This window comes from Gasterosteus aculeatus, chromosome 2, assembly GCF_964276395.1.
Source record: "Gasterosteus aculeatus chromosome 2, fGasAcu3.hap1.1, whole genome shotgun sequence".
NCBI classification, from domain to species: Eukaryota; Metazoa; Chordata; class Actinopteri; order Perciformes; family Gasterosteidae; genus Gasterosteus; species Gasterosteus aculeatus.
This window is the reverse complement of record NC_135689.1, coordinates 5,181,648-5,203,994: the sequence shown is the minus strand read 5'-3', so window position 1 is coordinate 5,203,994 and position 22,347 is coordinate 5,181,648. Positions and strand designations below refer to the sequence as shown.

At 42.1% G+C, this 22,347-nt stretch overlaps 1 long non-coding RNA gene across 1 annotated transcript; it reads right to left on the bottom strand.

Moving 5' to 3' along the window:
* Positions 1–6,475: 6,475 nt before the first annotated feature.
* LOC144386399 (uncharacterized) lies at positions 6,476–13,921 on the bottom strand. The gene is made up of 2 exons (XR_013452109.1): positions 13,100–13,921; positions 6,476–9,430 (listed from the first exon to the last, which is right to left on the bottom strand). It is a non-coding gene; the product is annotated as an uncharacterized LOC144386399 (long non-coding RNA).
* Positions 13,922–22,347: the final 8,426 nt, after the last annotated feature.

Here is a 22,347-nt window from a genome sequence, read left to right as displayed (position 1 = left end):
GACAAACAAACCATAAAAAAAAAAAATCTTAATTCTTGTCACAAGAAAACATTTCATTTTTTTTCTTGTCATTTTTTGTCAAGCCTTGATTATATTGATTACAGCTGATGTCTTGTGTTAATTCTAAACATCCATCTTCCAATGATGTATACCCGAGTATTCCCCTTTTCCACAGCTGATGGTTATTGCACTTATGGGACCAATAGATGCATATATGTCCCGTTTACTTGGATGGCCCGCCCAAGAAGATTAAACAAGAACTCAAAACTAATACTGCTGCACTTAATTTATATTAATATTGAGGAAAAAGGAGTGAAAATAGATTTTACTTAATTGTACCAGTTCAGATTAATTTGATCACCTTTAGCCCATTCATGTACTTTTATTAAACTATCACAATAATAATTAATATAATGACTTGTGCTGTTAAATTATGTTCATGCTATAATATATTATTGCTATAATTTAATTGTTAAGTGTTATTTCTAATTTGTTAACAATATAAAGGATTATGTGCAATAAATAAGCTTAGTTTATAAACCTTCCCATACCATTTACACTTTTTAACGCCACAACCCACTTTTCTGCCTTTTTTCTAGGATAGTTCAAACAGAGTTATGTGTTCAAGGCCCAATTACAGAACAATTACATCACAAATGAATTAGCAATTAGAAATGACTTGGCTATTCTCGAGATGACTTCATCGATCCTTCTCTTTTCCTGTAGGATTCTTTCAAACTCCCCCTTACAATCCTCACATGGTGTCCATGCATTTTCTTGCGGGCTGGCTGCATGGCCTCTGCCAGGTGAAGGACCAGAGGTGTTGCGGCTGTATGGTGATAGGCTGGGTGTATGGCCTCTGTAGGGTGAAGGACCAATGGTGTTAAGGCTGTACGCTGATGGGCTGGCTGCATGGCCTCCACCAGGTGATGGACCAGAGGTGTTGAGGCTGTACGGTGATGGGCTGGGTGTATGGCCTCCACCAGGTGATGGACCAGAGGTGTTGAGGTCATACAGTGATGGGCTGGGTGTATGGCCTCTGTAGGGTGATGGACCAATGGTCCCCCCTTTGGCAGACCTATAATAAAATTACATGGAACCAGAAATGACATTTCTTTAAACACAAATTGCCCAGAAGAGATTTGACCAATAACTACAAAGAACTGACTGGCATAGACAGAAAGATGCTGCCTTGACAACTGGGGCTGTCTACTCTTTTTATGTATATGATGGCCAGTACTGTAAGAATACGTGTTCAAGATTTGGAGCCTGGTCGGGGTTATCAAAAATTCAGCCGAATAACTTCTCTCGTTCTGGAAAATTTATTTGTCAGATCACAGGTCAAGTATCAGCGCTGCGTTTGCAAAGGCAGGAGCAGTTCAGGCAGCACACAGGCCGGAAGAACAACTAACTAACATCAGCAAGAACATCATGTTTTATAACCCTTGAAAGACAGAGAAGGAAATATTTCTATTGGCCCTAAACTGGCGTAGAGGAGGACCTTCCACCTACCGCATCTAAGATCCGGTCACATCCAATGTCCAGACTCCTGACTTAACGTAAACATCGTAAACAGAGTGTGTATGTTGAATAGTGTTGGTGTGTCTCTAACCCCCCTTTGGCTGGTAAATCTTCTAGTTGACCCGCAGACCTTACATTCCTCAGCCAGGACATAAACTGACTCCCCATCCTGTCAGACTCGTGTCTGCCTGCTTGGCAGATCCTGCTTCCCCCCTTACTTAACTCTTAAATCAAGACAAGACAGCGAACCCCCAACTAAGCCCATGAAAATAACTTTTGATTATCAGTACCAATAATGAAAATAAATGTACTATGACCAAAATCTGCCCTATTTATAATCTTTGTATACTTTAAATATAATAAAACATTTCAATACTGGAAATAGCTGGTCAACAAGATCCCAATATGTTGTGACATGTGAGCTCGTAAAAAGATGAACGTAAACGATTCTGATCATTAAGCAAAAATAATAGCAAATAATTTTCATCAGGGCCAAGAGTCATTCACATACTATTTACTCACATACAGTAATGGGCTCTTCGCACAGCTCCACTACTTCCTGAATTTAAGGCAGCTCCTTGGTTTCCTGTCTTACATTATTGGACAAACTGATTAATCCACGTGTGTCTGACCATTGTGACTCAGACACACGTGGATTAATCAGTTTGTCCAATAATGTAAGGCAGGAAATAAAAGACCAGCCTTAAGTTCAGGAAGTAGTGGAGCTGTGCATAGAGCCTATTCTATTATCATAGATTGGATAACAAAGTTATCCTAATGATGTTTTTCTTTGGTTTTAAACTCTGCCGAATCTGATCGGATAATGATAAAAAGTGTTGAACTCATGGGCCCAGGCGGTTATGTAATAATTATGACAAACCTACCCATAGGGTGGTGGTCCAGCTGTGTTGCGGCCTGTTGCATGACCCCCGTCAGGTGATGGATTCATCGATGGAAATTAATTTCTATTTGGCCACAACAATTTAGACTGGTATTTTTAGACATTATTAATGTTATGATTATTACCCCCGTATATAACAAACTATTACGTTAATACTTACCAGACGCTGCATGAAAAGTGGGATTTTCGGCAGTATGCGGCACTGTAAATTGTCGTGGAATTTCAGGTTTGCGGCAATTTGCGGGCAACGCCGAAAACTGCCGTAAATTGTCAGAAATTGATGTGGGCCTCCCTTGGCAGTTCTCCCCCCATGTCCCCCCTCCTCCTAATTCTAGGGGAGGCTTTGACATGTAAATGAAAATGCTGTGAGCTATACAAACGCAAATCAGGGTCGCAGAGGGAGTTTTAGCCCAGGTGACATTTTTTTAAAAGGTAAGAAAATCTCTGGTACAAATAGATCAGTTTTAATCAAGGTAAAATGAGCATTCCATGCAAACTGTTGTTTGCATGGAATCAGCATGAGGGGTCTGCAGATATCACAGTCTCCTAGAGCTCAACTACAGTGCATAGTGGCAGGACTACAGTGACCTTTTCTTTGGTCTTACTTAAATGCACAGAGGATGTATTAACCACACATCTTTTATTACATTACATTACATTACAGGTCATTTAGCAGACGCTTTTATCCAAAGTGACTTACTTCTTCTAGCAATGCGCTCAACTGGCAGAAATGATGCTGGGTATGACGTATCTGTTCCCTGCAAGCCCCAAACTTCTATTGGCTTTCCATAAAAATGTCTGTCCGGGTGGGGATGAAGCCAGGAAACTTGTGCAAGAACATGTTTAAATGCCGTACCCTTTGACACAACATTAACAACTATAAACGGCTTTATAATGGCTGGTCGTAGTTCTGCTAGAGGGTCAAGGACGGGTTCCTCAAAACTGTTAGTGTTTCCACACCACTTAGCATGAACATATGCTGACCTTTATGCTCTGCATCTATCGATTGAGTAAGTTACATTCATATATGTTACCCGTTTACATGTCATGGCAAAACATTCAACCTCAGTGACACAAGGGTACATGTGATGATACATTGTCAACATTGCATGTCTGTCAGACTCAAGATTGTCTGGTGGAATGGAGAAAGAGGCACCACTGTACAGTTTTCTAGGAAAAGTTGTTCTGCTGACACCAAAACAACCATTTGTCTTCCTAAAATACTGGTCCTTCCGTATAACAATAACCTCGTATGTGATTGGAGGACCCTTAGACTCCTCGTCCAATCACGTGTGAGGTCATAGGCAGGACTCAGACAGCAGTACTTGCAAGACGAGCATACAAACAGACACGTGTGTTATTATATTCAGAAGAACTGTATCTCCAGTTCCTTTGTTTGGTTTTTGCTGCTTCGTGAATAATGGCTGGGCGAGGTCTCGCGTTCAACTCGCCTTCAACTACTCTCCGCGGTCACCAACTTTCGGCCAGTCCGCAGACAGACGAGAAGAAGCTGCTGAATGCTCTCAGTGGATCGTCTCGTCAACTCCAACAACAAACTGCCGATATCAACGAGCGGTTCGCTCCACTGGAGCGTTCGGGACTCTCCAGGTTTCTGTCCATGGAGGAGAGGTTGGCGGCTCTGGAGGAACCGACTCAAAGAAGAGCAGACGGGCGCACAATCCCAAGATAGCGGAAAGAATGAGGCGGTGACGTCGTATTTGCTCCGGGAAAAGTCCAGATTTAGACGACGTCATTGTGTGTAAGTGACACGGTTTACTGTTTTTTTCTCGTGACTTGCGTTTGATTTTTTTTGTATTCATACCACACTCATTTAATTGTTTTCCAGCCGCCTGTGAGACGTATTTTGAGACGGGATGCGAAGGATTCAGCGCGGAGTCGAGCGAGAAGAAAGAAGAAAGAGGGTTGGGTAACCGCCGTTACCCAAGTGTGGGCAGATCCTCACTTTGTATGTAGTTGTTGTTTGTGTGTTGTTAATAAAGCTCTTTCTTTGCATAAACCTGTGACAAAGGTTCAATTTCTCTATAAATTCATTGATGTCCTGGTTGGTATCCTAATAATAGTGTAGTAGCCTGCATAGGATAACCATGAAATGAATATACAGCATATTATGAATATATAAATATATATAAATAAAATGAGGTGGGTGACCAATAGCGACAGATCTGCCAACCAATCACGAGTGATTGAAAGTTGTGGTTTCATCCAATCATGAACAAGGAAACTCAAGCCTGGCCTGCCCAGGTGTGGTTTTGCTGCCAATCACGAGTGATTTCATTTGTTAGTAAGTTGTGGTTTCATCCAATAAGGAGTAAGGATATTCAAGCCCGCTCGGCTCGGCCACCCGCGGTTTCGCTGCATTCATATGCTAATTTGGGCCATTCGCACCTCCGCCAGCTCTCCACATACGTCATGGTTCGTTTCCGACAATTTGTGGCAGAGACAAACGCGACGTGCGCGGGTTGCAAATTGTCGGAAATTGTCGGAAATTAGGGAGATTTCCGGGCATTTACGGGGACGAAAATCTCACTTTTCATGCAGTGTAAGGTCAAATCAGATAAGCAAAAACTTCTTTGCACAGGCCCCTGTTAATCTTAGTTTGAACTCAGTACTAACAAGTGTGTCACTTTCAAGGTCTCTGTTTGATCATCGCCAGCTTGGGTAAGTTCATGACATGTAAAAGTCATCATCAACAGAATCGCTATTAAATCAATTATGTCTTTAACAAAGCGAAGTAGCCGATTAGTAGTTTTAAGTATATATACGATTCAATTTCATCATCTTTGTTGTATTCTCTTTTTATTACGTTTATACAGCCAATTAATATATATATCTGAAAATGATTATTTTAGGTGTACCTGGCTTTGCGAGAAATCTTCGAATTTACAAAACATCGCATGGAAACCCTTGTTATGGAAGACCAGATGGGCTGTACCCCAACCCCAATGATCAGCACTCGTATTACAACTGTGTTTGGGGACGCACCTACATCCAAAGGTGCCCAGAACATTTGTTGTATAGGCATTCCATAACTGCTTGTTACTATCCTGGATCACCTGTAACAGGCAGTTCATCTCATGAAATCTGTGAACCCATGACTACAACCAGTCCTCCTATCACAACTCCCATGACTACCACCAGTGACCCCACCACAACTCCCATGACTACAACCAGTGACCCCACCACAATTACCATGACTACAACCAGTCCTCCCACCACAACTCCCATGACTACAACCAGTGACGCCACCACAACTCCAATGACTCCAACCAGTCCTCCCGCCACAACTCCCATGACTACAACCAGTGACCCCACCACAACTCCCATTACTACAACCAGTCCTCCCACCACAACTCCCATGACTACAACCAGTGACCCCACCACAACTCCCATGACTACAACCAGTCCTCCCACCACAACTCCAATGACTACAACCAGTCCTCCCACCACGACAATAGCGACACCCACTATTGGAAACCCCTGCCATGGAAGACAAAATGGGCCATACCCCAACCCCCAAGACCCACATACATATTACTACTGTTATTGGGGACAGGCCTTCCTCAAGAAATGCCCACATTATTTGGTGTATAGACATTCCATAAAGGCTTGTGACTATCCCAGACCAACTAGTGACCCCATCACAACAATTGCAACTCCCCGTACGACAACAACAATCATGCCCACTACCACCACTTACGCCCACCCAGAGCCACCTACTACTTCGTTTGCACACCTCTGTTATGGAAAGGCAGGCAGATACTTTCCTCATCCAACTGACCGAAAACGATTTATCCAATGTGGCATTCAAGGAAGATTTTACATCCAGTCGTGCCCAGCGGGTTTGACCTTTAATTCAGCGTTCAGTGTCTGTACCTAGAAATGCGGTCAAATGTGTCTGTAGTGGCTATTTGTCCATAAACTTAAACAAAAACAAATAATAACAAACTTCTCAAATGGCCACTCGAGGCTACGTCATGGTTAGGCTTTACGCAGGTTCAGAGGTACCAAAGCAAAGTAATGTCCATAACAAGATTGAGTTTGAGGCGGTTTATTCACACACATAAGCAAGCTCACAGACATTTCTGCTGCCTCTCTCACGCTGGTAAAAAACCATATGCCCTCGAGCCTGAAGTACCTCCCACCTTGACCTACTTATGCAAATGAACATAACACCATGTGACCAATAAACGACAATACGAGTAAAGCATGAATACAAAATACACCAAATTAACTTTAACAGGAAAAGAAAAAGAAATAAGTAAGGCTATAAATTAACTTAAACCCAAAATAAACAAAAATAAAAATATAGCTCCAACAACCCAGCCCCTAATTGTAACGGTACTTTACCCACAATTAACCTTAGCTTTAACACAAAGGAGCTATTTTCTAATTGTAGCTTAAGCATTAAACTGGAATCTTCACATCTTCGGATTCTCCATATCTGAAAGAAACAAACAGATGGAAGACAGAGATAGGAGAAAGAATGAGTTGTATAGTCAATTATTAGCCTCCAAGAGAAGACAGAGCTTGGTTATTGGTCTGTCCAGGACGCTGATCTTCGTTTGGACCTTCACAGAGCGAACCAGTCCTCGGGAGTCAGCTATGGCGCTTAGCACTCTGCCCATCATCCATGAGCCTCTTGGAGCTGTGGCATCAGCGATTACGACAATATCTCCTGGAATAAAGTTTCTCTTTTGCTTCGTCCATTTTTGCCTTTCTTGCATTACAAGCAAATACTCCGCTGTCCATCTTTTCCAGAAAAGCTCCGCAACGTACTGCACTTGCCTCCATCTCCTCTTAATGTACAGATCAGATTTCTCAAACAGACCTAATGGCAGAATGGGCTTGCCTTTTAACAGGAGAATGTGATTTGGAGTAAGCGCTTCTAAATCATTGGGATCTTCTGAAGCCTTAGTTATTGGCCGGTCATTGAGTATCGCCTCCACCTCGCAAAACAGCGTTTGCAGGCCTTCCTCGTCCAGCAGTTGATGTCCAATAACAGAGGTAAGTACGCTGCGCACAGAGCGAATCAGACGCTCCCAAACGCCACCTTGGTGAGATGCAGCTGGGGTGTTAAAACTCCACGTCATTCCTTCCTGCACAAAAGTCCTTTCAATTTTAGAGTGATTTAAAGCGGCCAATGCCTGCCTCAGTTCCTTCTTCGCACCAACAAAATTTGTGCCATTATCTGACCTTATACTTGTCACAGGTCCCCTTCTGCAGATAAATCTTCGCACAGCATTAATGCAGGAGTCTGTGTCGAGGGAGTGTGCCACCTCAAGGTGTACTGCGCGGCTACTCATACAGGTAAATATCACTCCATATCGCTTCAGCACAGTTCTCCCTCTCCTCACCTCCAATGGTCCAAAATAGTCCACTCCCGCATTTGTAAAGGGTGCGTTATCAGGCACAACTCGTTCCTCCGGTAAGTCGGACATCTTCTGTTCTCCAAGCTTTCCTCTGTACCTTCTGCACACTGTACATTGTGAGAGAATCTTCCTGGCCGCAGAGTTGGCATTTATGATCCAATACTTCTGTCTCAATCTGTGCAGCATGTAATTGCGTCCAGCATGTCCAAGTTGGCAATGGATGTAACGCAATATGAGCTGGGAAACATGCAAATCCTTTGACAGAATCACAGGATGCTTTACCTCCCACGGCAGAACAGACTTAAACAGACGTCCACCAACTCTGAGGATGCCATCTTCGATGAAGGGGTCGAGGCGATACAGAGGACTGTCTTTAAAAACAGTCTTTGGGTCATGTTTTAGTGAGGAAATTTCAGTACTGAATCTTTGGTTTTGCGCAAACTGAATTATTGCCTTTTCGACTTCCTCCAACCGCTCTGGTGTCAAGTTGGATTTTCCAAGTGCGGCTTTGAATTTTTTAATCTCCTTTTCCACATTCTCATTCTGGTTGACCACATATTCTTTTCTCTTTCGGCTCAAAAGTAAAAGTCTTTCTTTAAGCTCCAACAGCCAGGCCACTGATGTTTTAAGCTTTCTCCAGGATGAAAAATAGTGAATGAGCTGACTGAGGGGATTGTCACTGTGTATTGTAACAGCATTCACCTTAAGTTCCCTTTTCACCTCTGCATCATCCGATGGAATGGAAGAGGCGTCCAAGTCGAGTTTCGGCCATCTGGTGGGGGGCAAGTGCAAAAAGTCCGGTCCTTTTAGCCATTTTCCTTTTCCAAACTCCTAAGCTCTTAGTCCTCGAGAAGCTTCATCTGCAGGATTGTCTTTGGTGTTTACATACCTCCACTGATCTTTGTCTGTGGATTCTCTTATGGTGCTGACACGATTGGCAACATATGTGTGAAAGCGCTTTGTTTCATTAAAGATGTACTTGAGAACAGTAGTGCTATCGGTCCAAAAGAATGACCTTTATAATGGCAACTGTAGCTCTTTCAACAGCATTGTGTTCACTCGAACAGCAAGCACAGCTGCAGCAAGCTCAAGGCGTGGAATGGTTAGTTGCTTTAGAGGAGCGACACGAGCTTTGCCTGTGATAAATGAAACATGCACATTGTCAGTGCTCTCCAATCTCAAGTATGAAACAGTGCCATATCCTATTTGACTAGCATCTGAAAAATGATGCAGTTCTGCTTTCAATTGTGTTCCAAAGTTTTTGGGTTTAATGCACCGTTCCACTTTAAATCCACTCATATGTTGAAGTTCAGAGAGCCACTCAGACCAATGTTCAGAGACATCACAGGGAACTGACTCATCCCATTTGAAGTTCATTCTGCACAGCTCCTGTAACAGTAACTTGGCAGGGATTATGAAAGGAGACAAAAAACCCAGCAGGTCGTAAAGAGAGCTCACCACAGAAAGGATGCCCCTCCTAGTGTGTGGACGTTCCTGCACTGCAGTCCTGAAGCTGAACGTATCTCCTTGAACAGACCATTGCATCCCCAGAGCTCTTTCCACAGGGAGTTGGTCCCTGTCCAAATCCATGTTCTCCAAACCCACTGCTCTGATGTTGCTAGGAATAAGTGCAAACACATTTGAGTTATTTGTGACCCACTTTTGGAGATGGAAGCCACCTTTTTTACAGAGAGATGTTAATCCATGTATGAGCTTCACTGCATCTTCCTCTGTCACAGTGGACTTAAGACAGTCGTCCACGTAGAAATTTGTCTTGACTGTACGAAGGACATCGGGTGAATATTGCAGTGCATTATCCTCAGCAGTTCTCCTCAGTGCATAGTTTGAGCAGCTTGGAGAGGATACAGCTCCAAACAAATGCACGCACATCCTGTATTCCTCTGGCTCCGCTGTAGTGTCTCCATTGGGCCACCATAGAAAGCGCAAGAAGTTAACGTGCTTATATGGCACCCGGACCTGATGGAACATGGCGTTGATATCAGCCATAACAGCGATGGGCTCTTCTCTAAACCGAAGAAGGACACCAATTAGCGTGTTAGTGAAGTCTGGGCCCTGCAAGAGCTGACTGTTCAATGATGTACCTTTGTAGGTACAGCCGCAATCAAACACAACACGCAACTTTCCTTTGGTTGGATGATGTACACCATGGAGGGGAATGTACCACACCTTTCCTTGTTCCAGAGTGGGCTCATTTGTGGGAACCTTTTCTGCATATCCTTGCTCTAACATGTTGTTAAGGAAATCAACGTATTGAGCCTTGAATGAACTATTTCTATTAAATCTCCTCTTCAGGCTTTGGAGTCTTTGTAGTGCAATGCAGCGATTATTTGGCAAAACAGGATCGTCAATTCTGAAAGGTAAGTCAATGTAATAATGTTCATTGTTAAGCACTGTCGTACTCTCCACAATTTTCATGAATTTAATGTCTTCTCTTGACATCTCAAGTTGTTCATCACTTGTTCTTTCAGTAAAGTCATGATTATACTGTTGCATCAACATACTTTCCAAGTGTTCCACAGATATGTGATTAGCAGTTACAACAATGCATCCTGATTTGACACCAGTACCTTCAGAGTTTCCAGCACGAAGAGGCCCGTTTATGACCCAGCCAACTCTGGTCCTCACTGCATACGGTCCACCACATTGACTATTTATCAGTTCCCATGGCTCCAAAACTTTAGGCGAGTCGGTTCCAATGAGCAAGTCTACATCTGCATCTACTTCATGTAGCCTAATGCTGCTCAAATACGCCCATTTGGCAACATCATCCTGACATGGCACATTGATTTTAGATACAGGCATTTTTGTTTGTGTCAGAACAGATGGTAGCTCAATAAAGTCATCGGTGTCAAATCCAGACACCTCCAGACCAGTTACTATAGTAGTGCTAATGGTTTTAGTCTGCCCCATTGTCCTCAACACTACATTACAGTTTTTTCCTGATACTCCCAGCCTTTCAGCCATACTTGTAGTACAGAAAGTCCCAGAGCTCCCAGGATCCAGGAAAGCATAAGTATGCACAACTTTATTACTTTTCCGACTTTTCACCTGCACAGCCACAATGGGAAAAACTGCAATATCCTCTTCACCAGCCCCAATATGACCACACGTCTGCTGCTTCCCGGATACAGTGCTCACAGTTTCTTTGGAGGTTGTCCTTGTAGTATCCTCCTTCTCCACATGCAGGACAGATGGATGTTTCCTGTGACACACTTCACAATCCAACCGACCCCTACAGTCTTTGCTCGTGTGTCCATGTTTCAAGCACCCAAAACAAACGCCCTTCTCCTTTAGAAACTGAATCTTGTCCTGTTGTGTCTTTCTTCTAAACTGAAAGCATTTTTCCAGAGTGTGATTGGTAAGATAGCAGAACATACATTTGAGCTGGTTACTGTGAGCTGTCAAGTTTTCCATTTCTTTATGTCCATCCTTTGGTGCATTAATGCTGGTGGCAAATGTACCACTTTTCCTTTTCTGCTTAACTTGCATGGATAGCTTTGTATAGCTGGCTGGAGAAACATCATTAATATTTCCAAACAGAGGATCTGAAACAATTTTGAAATTCACAAAATCAACATACACTGCTCTGCTTCCAGTTTGCTCCAGTATGTCACATGCCACATTTCTCCACTTTTCCCTCAGCTTGTATGGGAGTTTCATTAGGATTGTCCTGAGGTTAGCTGGCATGTCCAACTCCTTCATGTACTTTATATGATGTACTATGTTGGAGCAACCTCGAAGGAACAAAGCGAATGACTGCAGAGCGTTAACATCCTCAGGTTTTATTGAGGGCCAGTTGTTGATTTTGTCCATGTAAGCAGAAGAGATTTTATGTTCACTGCCAAAATGTTCAATCAAAAGCGCTTTTGCTCTTTGATAACCTGGTTCAGAGGGCATATGCTGACAACTTCTTACAATGTCTCTTGGTTGCCCCCTAGTGTACTGTTCTAGGAAGTACAGACAATCACTGAAATTTTGAGTTTTATCCTCAATGCAATTTTCAAAGGCTCTGAGAAAAGATTTGAAATACAGGGGATCACCATCAAATACAGGTATATTTCTCATAGGCAGAGCAGAGGCTGTGTTTTGTTGGACCAACAGCGCAGTTATTTCATTTTGACGCTGCATGATATTCAAAATGTCCGGAGAATTGGTGGGTTGATTATCGTCACAAACATCTTGCGAACCAAGTGATTGCGTACCTTGCCTTTGAAACACAGAAATGACATTAGGTATGGGTATTTGTTTTACAACATGTTTGGGTTGAACACCAACAGGGACAGAATTTAACAAGCGACTGGAGGTAGGTTCAGAGCTTTTATTGGTGGGCACATAGCGTTCAGCATTCGGATTTAGTTCATATGTCCCTTGAATTTCTGACCTTTTCAAGTAAGAATTCATGCCATCTGATGTTTGAGATGCACATCTTGACACTTTAGAGCCACACTTTGAACTTACTTGCAGAACCTCCAATTTTGCATTTGTCACCTTTAATTCTGCCTCCAGAGCAAGTTGTTCCTTTTCTCTCCTTAAATGTTCCTTTTCTCTCCTTAAATGTTCCCGTTTCTTCCGTAATTCCTCTTGTTCAAGTCTTATTTGTTCCTCCTGCGCCTCCAAAGTGTGCTTTTGTTTTAGAGCAGCCATGCGCTCCTGTAATGCTGCTCTCTCTGCTTGCGCTAATATTTTTGCAGATGCACTGGATGAAATCCTTGACAATTTAGAGCCAGCCTTTGAACGCGCTGCAGAACCTTTATTGGATACACTGTCCTCAGGCCCAATATCAGTTTGATTATCAGGTGGTTTAATTGGAAGTTCATATGAATGACCTGCATTTGATAACCAGCCTTTGACGTCATCAATAAAGCTTGAAAAACACTTCTCCTTTTGTTCAAAATATTTATCTTGTTTCTCCTTCTCATCCTGAGGTATGTCCAGAGACACAAATGATAAATGATGTTGTTTTGCCTCATCAACACATATTATTATTTGATCCAAAAGAGACTTGACTGCATCAATATTGTCTGCAGAATGCATCAACTTATCCATCCGATTCATGTACGATTTGGCTCGTTTGTATTGCATCGATCTCTTTTCCTGACACGTTTGCATAAAAAACATCATTCCTTTAGCAGTAAAACTTGTGCGTCTTCTTGTAGGAAGCGCCGTGTCGCTTTTGGCTTTAGATGCAACGTCAGACATTTTACCCTTTGTTGATGCCGGTCATGTACACCCACAGTTGTTTGCAAAGATTGAATACAGCACATACCTTGTGGAACTTTGTTTGTTGCGGTGGTTGCCTTTGTACACGGAGTTGAATGCACGCAGTAGCTGTTGTTGCGCGCGGCCGTGCGCGTTACCTGTGAAGGCTTTGGGCCTTTGCGAATTCAAATTGCAGCAAATAATATCCTCCACTCCGTAGTGCAGCTCCAGCGCTCCAGTAGCTTCACCGTTATCCAGTACGGTGTCCAGGGAAACTTTACACTGTCGGATGGGTCGTATTATTCGATGTTTGCACTGTATGCAGCCCACACCTCCGTCACTCCTAGGCCCTTTCCTTTGTTTGTCTCCCGCATCCAGGTGAGTAATCCACTTTCGAAACGGTAATCCAGCAAACGACAAGTCCAGTATCCACGTAAACCAACGATATATCCAGGGCGGGTTTTTTACTTATTGTAGTGGCTATTTGTCCATAAACTTAAACAAAAACAAATAATAACAAACTTCTCAAATGGCCACTCGAGGCTACGTCATGGTTAGGCTTTACGCAGGTTCAGAGGTACCAAAGCAAAGTAATGTCCATAACAAGATTGAGTTTGAGGCGGTTTATTCACACACATAAGCAAGCTCACAGACATTTCTGCTGCCTCTCTCACGCTGGTAAAAAACCATATGCCCTCGAGCCTGAAGTACCTCCCACCTTGACCTACTTATGCAAATGAACATAACACCATGTGACCAATAAACGACAATACGAGTAAAGCATGAATACAAAATACACCAAATTAACTTTAACAGGAAAAGAATAAGAAATAAGTAAGGCTATAAATTAACTTAAACCCAAAATAAACAAAAATAAAAATATAGCTCCAACAGTGTCAATACATCTGGCCGTGTATTTACAATTGTTGTCTAATAACTCAAGTTGTATCTAAATCAGTCTGGTGTGCCTCTTGTTTTTCCCCTGCCTATTATTATTATTAAAAAATTGCAAGATTTATCTTTCATGACAAAAAGATGTTGGTATAATTAGTTACTCTTTGCCTATGCGCTGTTTGTGACAATAAAGAACACGCAATACACCATTATACAACTAATGTCATGATTGTGTCAAAGTGTTAACTGGAGGAAAAAATGCAGGCAAAGACAAATCACCTTGTGAGTAGCAAGCTAGAGTCACACATTGAACATGTTTTCTTGCTGTGTTGCTTTTGCTTTTTTTAAAAAGGTAATGAAATATAAAACATCATGTTATGGAATGGGACAAAATACATCTGTACTAGAATGATTACCCCCGCGGGCCGGACCTGGCCCGTTGGGTGTTTTGAACCGGCCCGCCGAGTATTATGAATTATAAATTATAGTAACGACCGCTGTAACAATTCTCCGTTCCCGACTTGAGTTTCCCAAAGCACGATGACGGCAAAATACCAGCATCGATGTTTCTTAACTCAAGTCGGGAACGGAGAAGCGTTACAACGGTGCTGTGCTTTCTGCACCGCATCAGGCTGTGAGTCCAGCTGCTGCTGTCTGCGCTGCTCACTTACTTATAATTTATATTGGTTGACATAAACACTATCCATCTGATACCGGCCGGACCGTCTGTCAAATTTTAAAAGTCAATGTGGCCCCTGAGCCAAAAAGTTTGCCCACCCCTGATCTAAAGGATACTGCAACATTCTACAACCCAGATTTATTTTTTGACAAAACAAAATGTTCTATAATGCATGCTGCTGTATGCTGATTCATATTTTAAACTAATCTATAATATAGGGTAAATGTATATGTATCATGGGTTTCTACAGTCGACGCTTATCGGATACCGCTGTAGCCTCATTTAGAAGCCATTCCTTCTGCTCTAAGTTCAGTGCCTTGCCTCAAGATACAAGAAGACTCCTGTGAGAACCTCAGTCTGTCCCAGATCGATAATTTTGTCGATACTGCTACAGGCTCTTTGAGAGTGGCGCTGGACGCTATTGCTCCTCTGGAAAGAAGAATAGCAACAAGAAGGAAGTCTGCTCCGTGGTATAACCCTCAAACACGGAACCTAAAGCAAACTGTGCGGAAACTTGAACGATTATGGCATTCCACCAAATCAGAAGGATCTAGGCTAGTTTGGCAAGACAGCCTTAAAACATATAAGAAGGCTCTCCGTAACGCAAGAGCATCTTATTAATTCAATTCAATTCATTTTATTTTGTATAGCCCATAATCGCAAATTACAAATTTGCCTCAGAGGGCTTTACAGTCTGCACACATACAACATTCTCTGCCCCGAAACCCACCATCGGCACAGGAAGAACTCCCCAAAAAATGAAAAAACCCTTACAAGAGGGAAAGAAGGGAAGAAACCTTAGGTAGAACGTCAGAGGAGGGATCCCACTCCTGGGATGGACAGACTACAATGGATGCCATGTGTACAGAATGAACAATGTATAATACATGCAATTCCTATGACAGAAATGATTCAAGTAATTGTGAGTAGTAAGCCAGGCGCACAGCAGGACCACTGCAGGGGCAACCATCATCAGATAGAACCACCATCCACAGAAGCCTGTGGGGAGGGAGAGCACAGAGACTTTAGGAGAGGGTAATGTCGGTTTATGAGTACAGTAATATGATTAATATCTAAAATAATGATGATGATGATGATGGCAGCAGCAGGCGTCAGCATGGCCACGGTAGGTGTCAGGACCAGGGTCCCGAAGGAACCACGATCTACGGAGACCTGATAGGGGAGAAAGCACAAAAAAAAGTCCCGGAAAGAAGCTGAATTAGTCATGTGCAGTAATAAAACTTGAATTATGGTAGAACGAGAGCGTTAGAGAGGAGCCCGGTGTGTCCTAAGAATTCCCCCGGCATTCTAAGCCTATAGCAGCTTAACTAAGGGCTGGTCCGGACTAACCTGAGCCAGCCTTAACTATAGGCAGAATCAAAGAGGAACGTTTTAAGTTTTACTTTAAAAGAGCTGACCGAATCTGCCCCCCGGACTGAAAGTGGAACCTGGTTCCACAAAAGAGGAGCTTGATAACTGAAGGCTCTGGCCCCCAGCCTACTTTTTAAAACCATAGGAACAACAAGTAACCCAGCATCTATGGAGCGCAGTTGCCTTTTAGGGCAATACGGTGTTACAAGCTCTTGAAGATACAACGGTGCCTCACCAGCAAGTGCCTTGTAGGTGAGGAGAAGTACCTTAAAATCTATTCTTGATTTAACAGGGAGCCAGTGCAGAGATGTTAATACAGGAGTGATATGATCCCTTTTCTTAGTTCTTGTTAATACACGTGCTGCAGCATTCTGAATCAATTGGAGAGGCTAAAGAGATTTACAAGAGCAGCCTGATAACAAAGAATTACAGCAGTCCAGTCTGGAAGTGACAAACGCATGAACTAATTTTTCTGCATCACTTTGAGACAGGAAATATATATATCCCCTTGTGACACCAGCTTCAAATCAGGACCCTCAGTGGCCGTAAGTATTTATTTTATTCCATCAAATAAACCTGGTTTTGGGGGATATGCCTCGTCTCGGCTCGAGATCCCGGCCCCTGGTCTATCCTGCGGCAGGATGGAGTCCAAGCCCCAAATACTTGCAATATCATATTATGCCTGTTATAATAAAGCATTGTTCAAATTTCAACAAGTCTCTCCGGATTGAAATGAAGCTTAGGCGAAAATTTAGTCAGGAAGACTGGACAGGCTGTGCCGTTCCCTGGTGGCCTCCTCTCTCCCTGGGGGTGCACGGCCAGCTGATTAGGGGCAAGGTCGGGTAGTATCAGACGTGGGTGTCGTTACCGTAAACCAATCGCATTGGTGCAGGCAAACGTTAAAAACTGTTCTCCTCTCTTTGCTGTCAGTTGTCATTTCAGCACGCACCAAAGGTGACCCGCCACCACCCCGGACACCTCCAATCTACAGCAGAACCTGGCATATCAGGAGAGTTATGCTACTTGGGCTCTACCACCACCACCAGTGCCTGGACTCCCAAAGGGGGGGATATGCCTCGGCTCGAGATCCCGGCCCCTGGTCTATCCTGCGGCAGGATGGAGTCCAAGCCCCAAACAACTTGCCATATCATATTATGCCTGTTATAATAAAGCATTGTTCAAATTTCAACAAGTCTCTCCGGATTGAATTATAGCTACCTTGAAGGACTGTGGTACATGTCCTATCAACAAAGACAGATTCATAATATCTAATATCTGAAATCTAATTTCATGTGCTAACTAAAGGAAAAACTTCCTTAAGCAGCTTGGTCGGAATCGGATCCAAGAGACAAGTAGAAGATTTAGACTTTGAAAATAAAGAAGTCGATTGATCAAGGTTGATGGAAGAGAAGGCATCCAGGCAGGCATCAGGGCCTACTGCTGCACCCAAGGTTCCTACATCGGAGGACAGGTCGGCACTGGATGAAGGCAGGAGACCATGAATTTTCTCTTTGATAGTCAGAATCAGAATCATTGAAGAAGTTCATGAAGTCATTACTAGTGAGGTCCATCGGAATACACGGCTCGACAGCTGTAACTCTATGTCAGTCTGGCTACAGTGCTGAAGAGAAACCTGGAGTTGTTTTTATTTTCCTCTATTAATGATGAGTAATACCGATCCCAGTTTGTGCTTGTAAACGGTGAATCCTCAAAGACCACCAATGTTGGTCACGGAGTCCCACAAGGTTCTGTACTTGGACCGATTTTATTTACCCTCTATATGCTTCCTTTGGGCGATCTTATCAGGAAACACCGCATAAACTTCCATTGTTATACAGACGATACTCAACTGTATCTGTCGATCAAGCCAGAAGAGACGGACCAGTTAGTTAGACTTCAAGAATGTCTTGGAGACATCAAAACTTGGACGACCGGCAACTTCCTGATGCTAAACTCAGAAAAAACGGAAGTTATCCTGATAGGCCCAGAGCGCCTTCGAAGCCAGCTGTCACGTGATACAGTTTTTATGGATGGAATTGCTCTGGTACCCAGCAGCACCGCCAGAAATCTAGGAGTTCTCTTCGACCAGGATATGACCTTCAACTCTCATATAAAGAAGACTTCAAGGACTGCCTATTTTCATCTACGTAACATATCAAAAATCAGGAACTTCCTGTCTCAAAGTGATGCAGAAAAATGAGTTCATGCGTTTGTCACTTCCAGACTGGACTACTGTAATTCTTTGTTATCAGGCTGCTCTTGTAAATCTCTTAAGCCTCTCCAGTTGATTCAGAATGCTGCAGCACGTGTATTAACAAGAACTAAGAAAAGGGATCATATCACTCCTGTATTAACTTCTCTGCACTGGCTCCCTGTTAAATCAAGAATAGATTTTAAGGTACTTCTCCTCACCTACAAGGCACTTGCTGGACGGACATAAACATAAAACCAGATGGATTTGGTAATTGTAAAGGATATTTATTGTTAATTGGGCAGAACTGAACAGAGCTTACAAAAAGAGAAGGGGGCTAACGGGTGCTGTGGAACTCAAAAACAGAATACAACCAAAAGAGATCCTCAAAAGGAAGATGATCTTTGCCTATCTAAGAAAACAAAAGGTTAAACAAAAAAGTCCTCACTAACTTAATTATTTAATAACCAAAGGTACAATACTCACAGCACCCCTGAACCTAATGGGACAAGACAACAAAATTATGTTAAGTTCAACCGGTGGTATCAGTATTTCTGACTCTTGTTCCTAGGCCCCTTTCTCACCCTAACCTGCTCTTCCACAATCTGGTCTGGCAGCCGCCCTCAGCTGCGATCAGTCAGGCCTTTTGAGCTGGCGGAACGGCAATGGCGATCCTCCAATTGGCCGGGACTGCTGGGCGGGTCTTCTCGATCTTCCAATCCTGAGTGGGGGATGGCACAGCTGGCTTTGCATATCTTAATGCAAAGCATTAAACTACCCACTGGAGGTTGCCGACGGCAGCCGTAACATATAGTGATTGAAATAAATAAATAAATTCTCCATCACATAGATTTAGACTGGACTAATGTCATTTACTGTCATCAAAATGTTTCACTAATTGCTGTAATTCTCAGTTAATGTTAACCTATGAATTATGTTTTGCTGTAGCCGGAGCTGTACACTAAAGGTTGTAATTCAATTAAGTGTTGTGAGACTGGCCTCACATAAAGACTTATTTAATATATAGTATATAACCTCTAACATTATAATTCACAATAATGAATGTGATATTGACTAAGCACTTTGCTGTTTGTTGTTGTTTGCTGGATAAACCCAGACTGCCCTAGCTGCAGTTCACTCTAATAAACACTAAGTGATCCATGTGAAATGAAGATACATCACATGTCATTTAGCCAACGCTTTTATCCAAAGTGACTTACAATAAGTGCATTTCAACTGTAAGGATACAAACTCAAAAGAACGAGAAACAAGAACATACAATTCCATCAAATAAGCCGATCTACAATTTGCTAAGAGCCATTATAAGTACAATTTAAGTGCTATAATTTGTTAGTCTTTTAGTAGAGTCTGAAGAGGTGTGTCTTTAGTTTGCGACAGAAGATGTGAAGGCTCTCTGAGGTCCCGGTGTTTTCAGAGAGCTCGTTCCACCATTTCGGAGCCAGGACAGCAAAAGGCCTGACTGATCGCAGCTGAGGGCGGCTGTCAGACCAGATTGTGGAAGAGCAGGTTGGGGGGTGAGAAAGCGGGCCCGGGAAAAAGAGTCAAAAATACTGATACCACCTGTTGCACTTATCAGATTTTTGTTGTCTTGTCCCATTAGGTTCAGTGGTGCTGTGAGTATTGTACCTTCGGTTATTAAATAATTAAGTTAGTGAGGATTTTTTTTGTTTAACCTTTTGTTTTCTTAGATAGACAAGGATAATCTTCCTTTTGAGGATCTCTTTTTGTTGTATTTTGTTTTTGAGTTCAACAGCACCCATTGGCCCCATTCTCTTTTTGTAAGCTCTGTTCAGTTCTGCCAAATTCAAACATAAATATCCTTTAAAAATACCGATTACATCTGGTTTTATGTCCGTCTACCCCTAGCTACAGGAACAGGACGTAACAATGAGCCTCCTCTAAAATCAGAATGAATAGCTCACATGCCTCATCTTTGCATGCATACCTGCCTGTCTTGCTGCTGTTTATTTAATGAATAATATAATTATTAGCTTTATGGGGAATTATATAAACACACTACATTAACTAAATATTGTTTCAGTTGGAATATCATTGGATTCATAGGCCTATACAATAGGAGATGCATAATCCAAGAATAAAAATATAACAATAAAATAATTGATTATGAATGACACAGTATAACATGGTAAGACAATTAATAAATGAATAACAATGAATTGCAAGAGATTTCTGAAACAAACCGATGCACACTCCATTGTGAGAAAGGGGAGTACCGGTACTGACACTGTTTTTCCACTCCGAGCACTAGTCTTCTGGTTGGTGGATTATTCAACCGTCGATGAAGACCATGCAGGTAGATCCGAGACCATTAAAAAATGTGCATTCCTTCAGGTCAGAATTTTTTTGAGTAATCAATAGTGCGCAAACTTTTCTTCTTTAACTTTGACCATTTAATCATCCATCCAAAACATCACCTGCAACACTGCCATCCCCTCACCTTTTAGTGGCAAAATTACCTTGCGTTACTGTGGTTACCCTAAATGTCTTAAAGAGAACTTCTCCCACTTATCAAGAGTTGAATCAGAACAGCATCCCTGTGAGTGCCACAAATAAGTATTGCTTTTATCATTAGTCTACTTGTGAGCTGACCTAATTAATAATACAGGACCAAATACGAAGCCGGAAATATATGTTGTTTGTTAAGCGGAAATACTTTTTAAAAAACGAACCCCAAATAGTTTACTGTCAAGATCCGGCTCAAAGGAGATGATATAAAAATATATTTATTTAAGTAAAGCAAAAATTAGGTGTGTACGTCAGTAGTTTCAGTCATGTCAGTGTGGGTGCTTGATCATGCAAGGTGGAGTGTTGTGAACATCCACCCTGCGCTCTTATACCGCCAGAACACCCCAGCTGCTCCCAATCAGGTTGATGGTATCACCTCGGAGATGATGTGATTAAATTATGCAAAGAAAATTCAGCAAAAAGATGTCTAAATTTGTGTCAATAAAAGGCGCAGGTTTATGTTTTTTCGATATGGCATCAATATCTCTGCTAAAACAAAATTCAAGCAGACCACATGCAATCCTCCCTCCTCCTTCCAAGTGTCAAAAAATAATACTATTTTTCTTATGCGTCATTTTTCTAGAAATCTGTGTAAAAAATAGTTGATGAAAATGGGATCCTGTTTCAATAAAATAATACATCCCAGGTGTAAGATATATTTGTGTTTAATTTTTTAATAGGAAGATGAATGCAACAAAAAATGTAAACTCACCCATTTTTTTCTATTCTGATGTATGTAATATTGAAAGAGTCCAGCAGATGTCACCATCTCACGACTAGGGGGCTAGTCAGTGCATCTTTTGCAAGCACAAGTTTGTGAAAAGAACAGTAGCAAGAGAAGAGTAAAGAAGTGAATAGGCACCTCCATTAAAGTGTATGTTTGAACTGTATTAAAGGGGAGAGCTCTCTGAATCAAAGTTGTCACAGGGAAAATCACAGGGTTATGGATTTAAGGTGTAGAGCACACCTGGGGGTAGAAATTAGAATACATGTAGTTCAGCGTTAGAATTGTAGTTTGTGAGTAATTAGAGATTAGTTATTACATTAGAAAGTTAGATTAAATACTTGCAAAAATAAATTAAACACAATTTAAAGTCATTTAAGTCATATAATTACTCTACACACTGAACATCCTGCCATGATGTTAATGTTGAGATTTCTCCCAATTTTCTCTCCAAAGAGTATTTTTGGGGAGCTTTTTCTCCTGTCAGGTAGTAAATGAGCAAAGGAGGTAAGACAGCCCTGCGAGGCAAATATTTTGATGAGTTAAACATAATGGTTAAGATGTAATGAACTGTGATGATTTAATATTACTTAGGGTCGTCGTGGCGCAGGGGTTAGAGAAGGTGTGCTGGGAAGCACAAGGTTGGTGGTTAGAGTCCAGGCTGCCCCATGTTCCATGTCGAAGTGTCCCTGAGCAAGACACCTAACCCCTAATTGCTCCCCAGGCAAAAATGTGACAAAATCCATGGGTTTAAAGTGTAATGTAAGTCGCTTTGGATAAAAGCGCCTGCTAAATGACCTGTAATGTAATATGATTTATTATTAGATGATGATATTATGCATGCTATGTTATGTTTGTATCAAGACGCTTTATGCCAAAGCTGTGATCATTGAAAGTACTGTAGTGTTA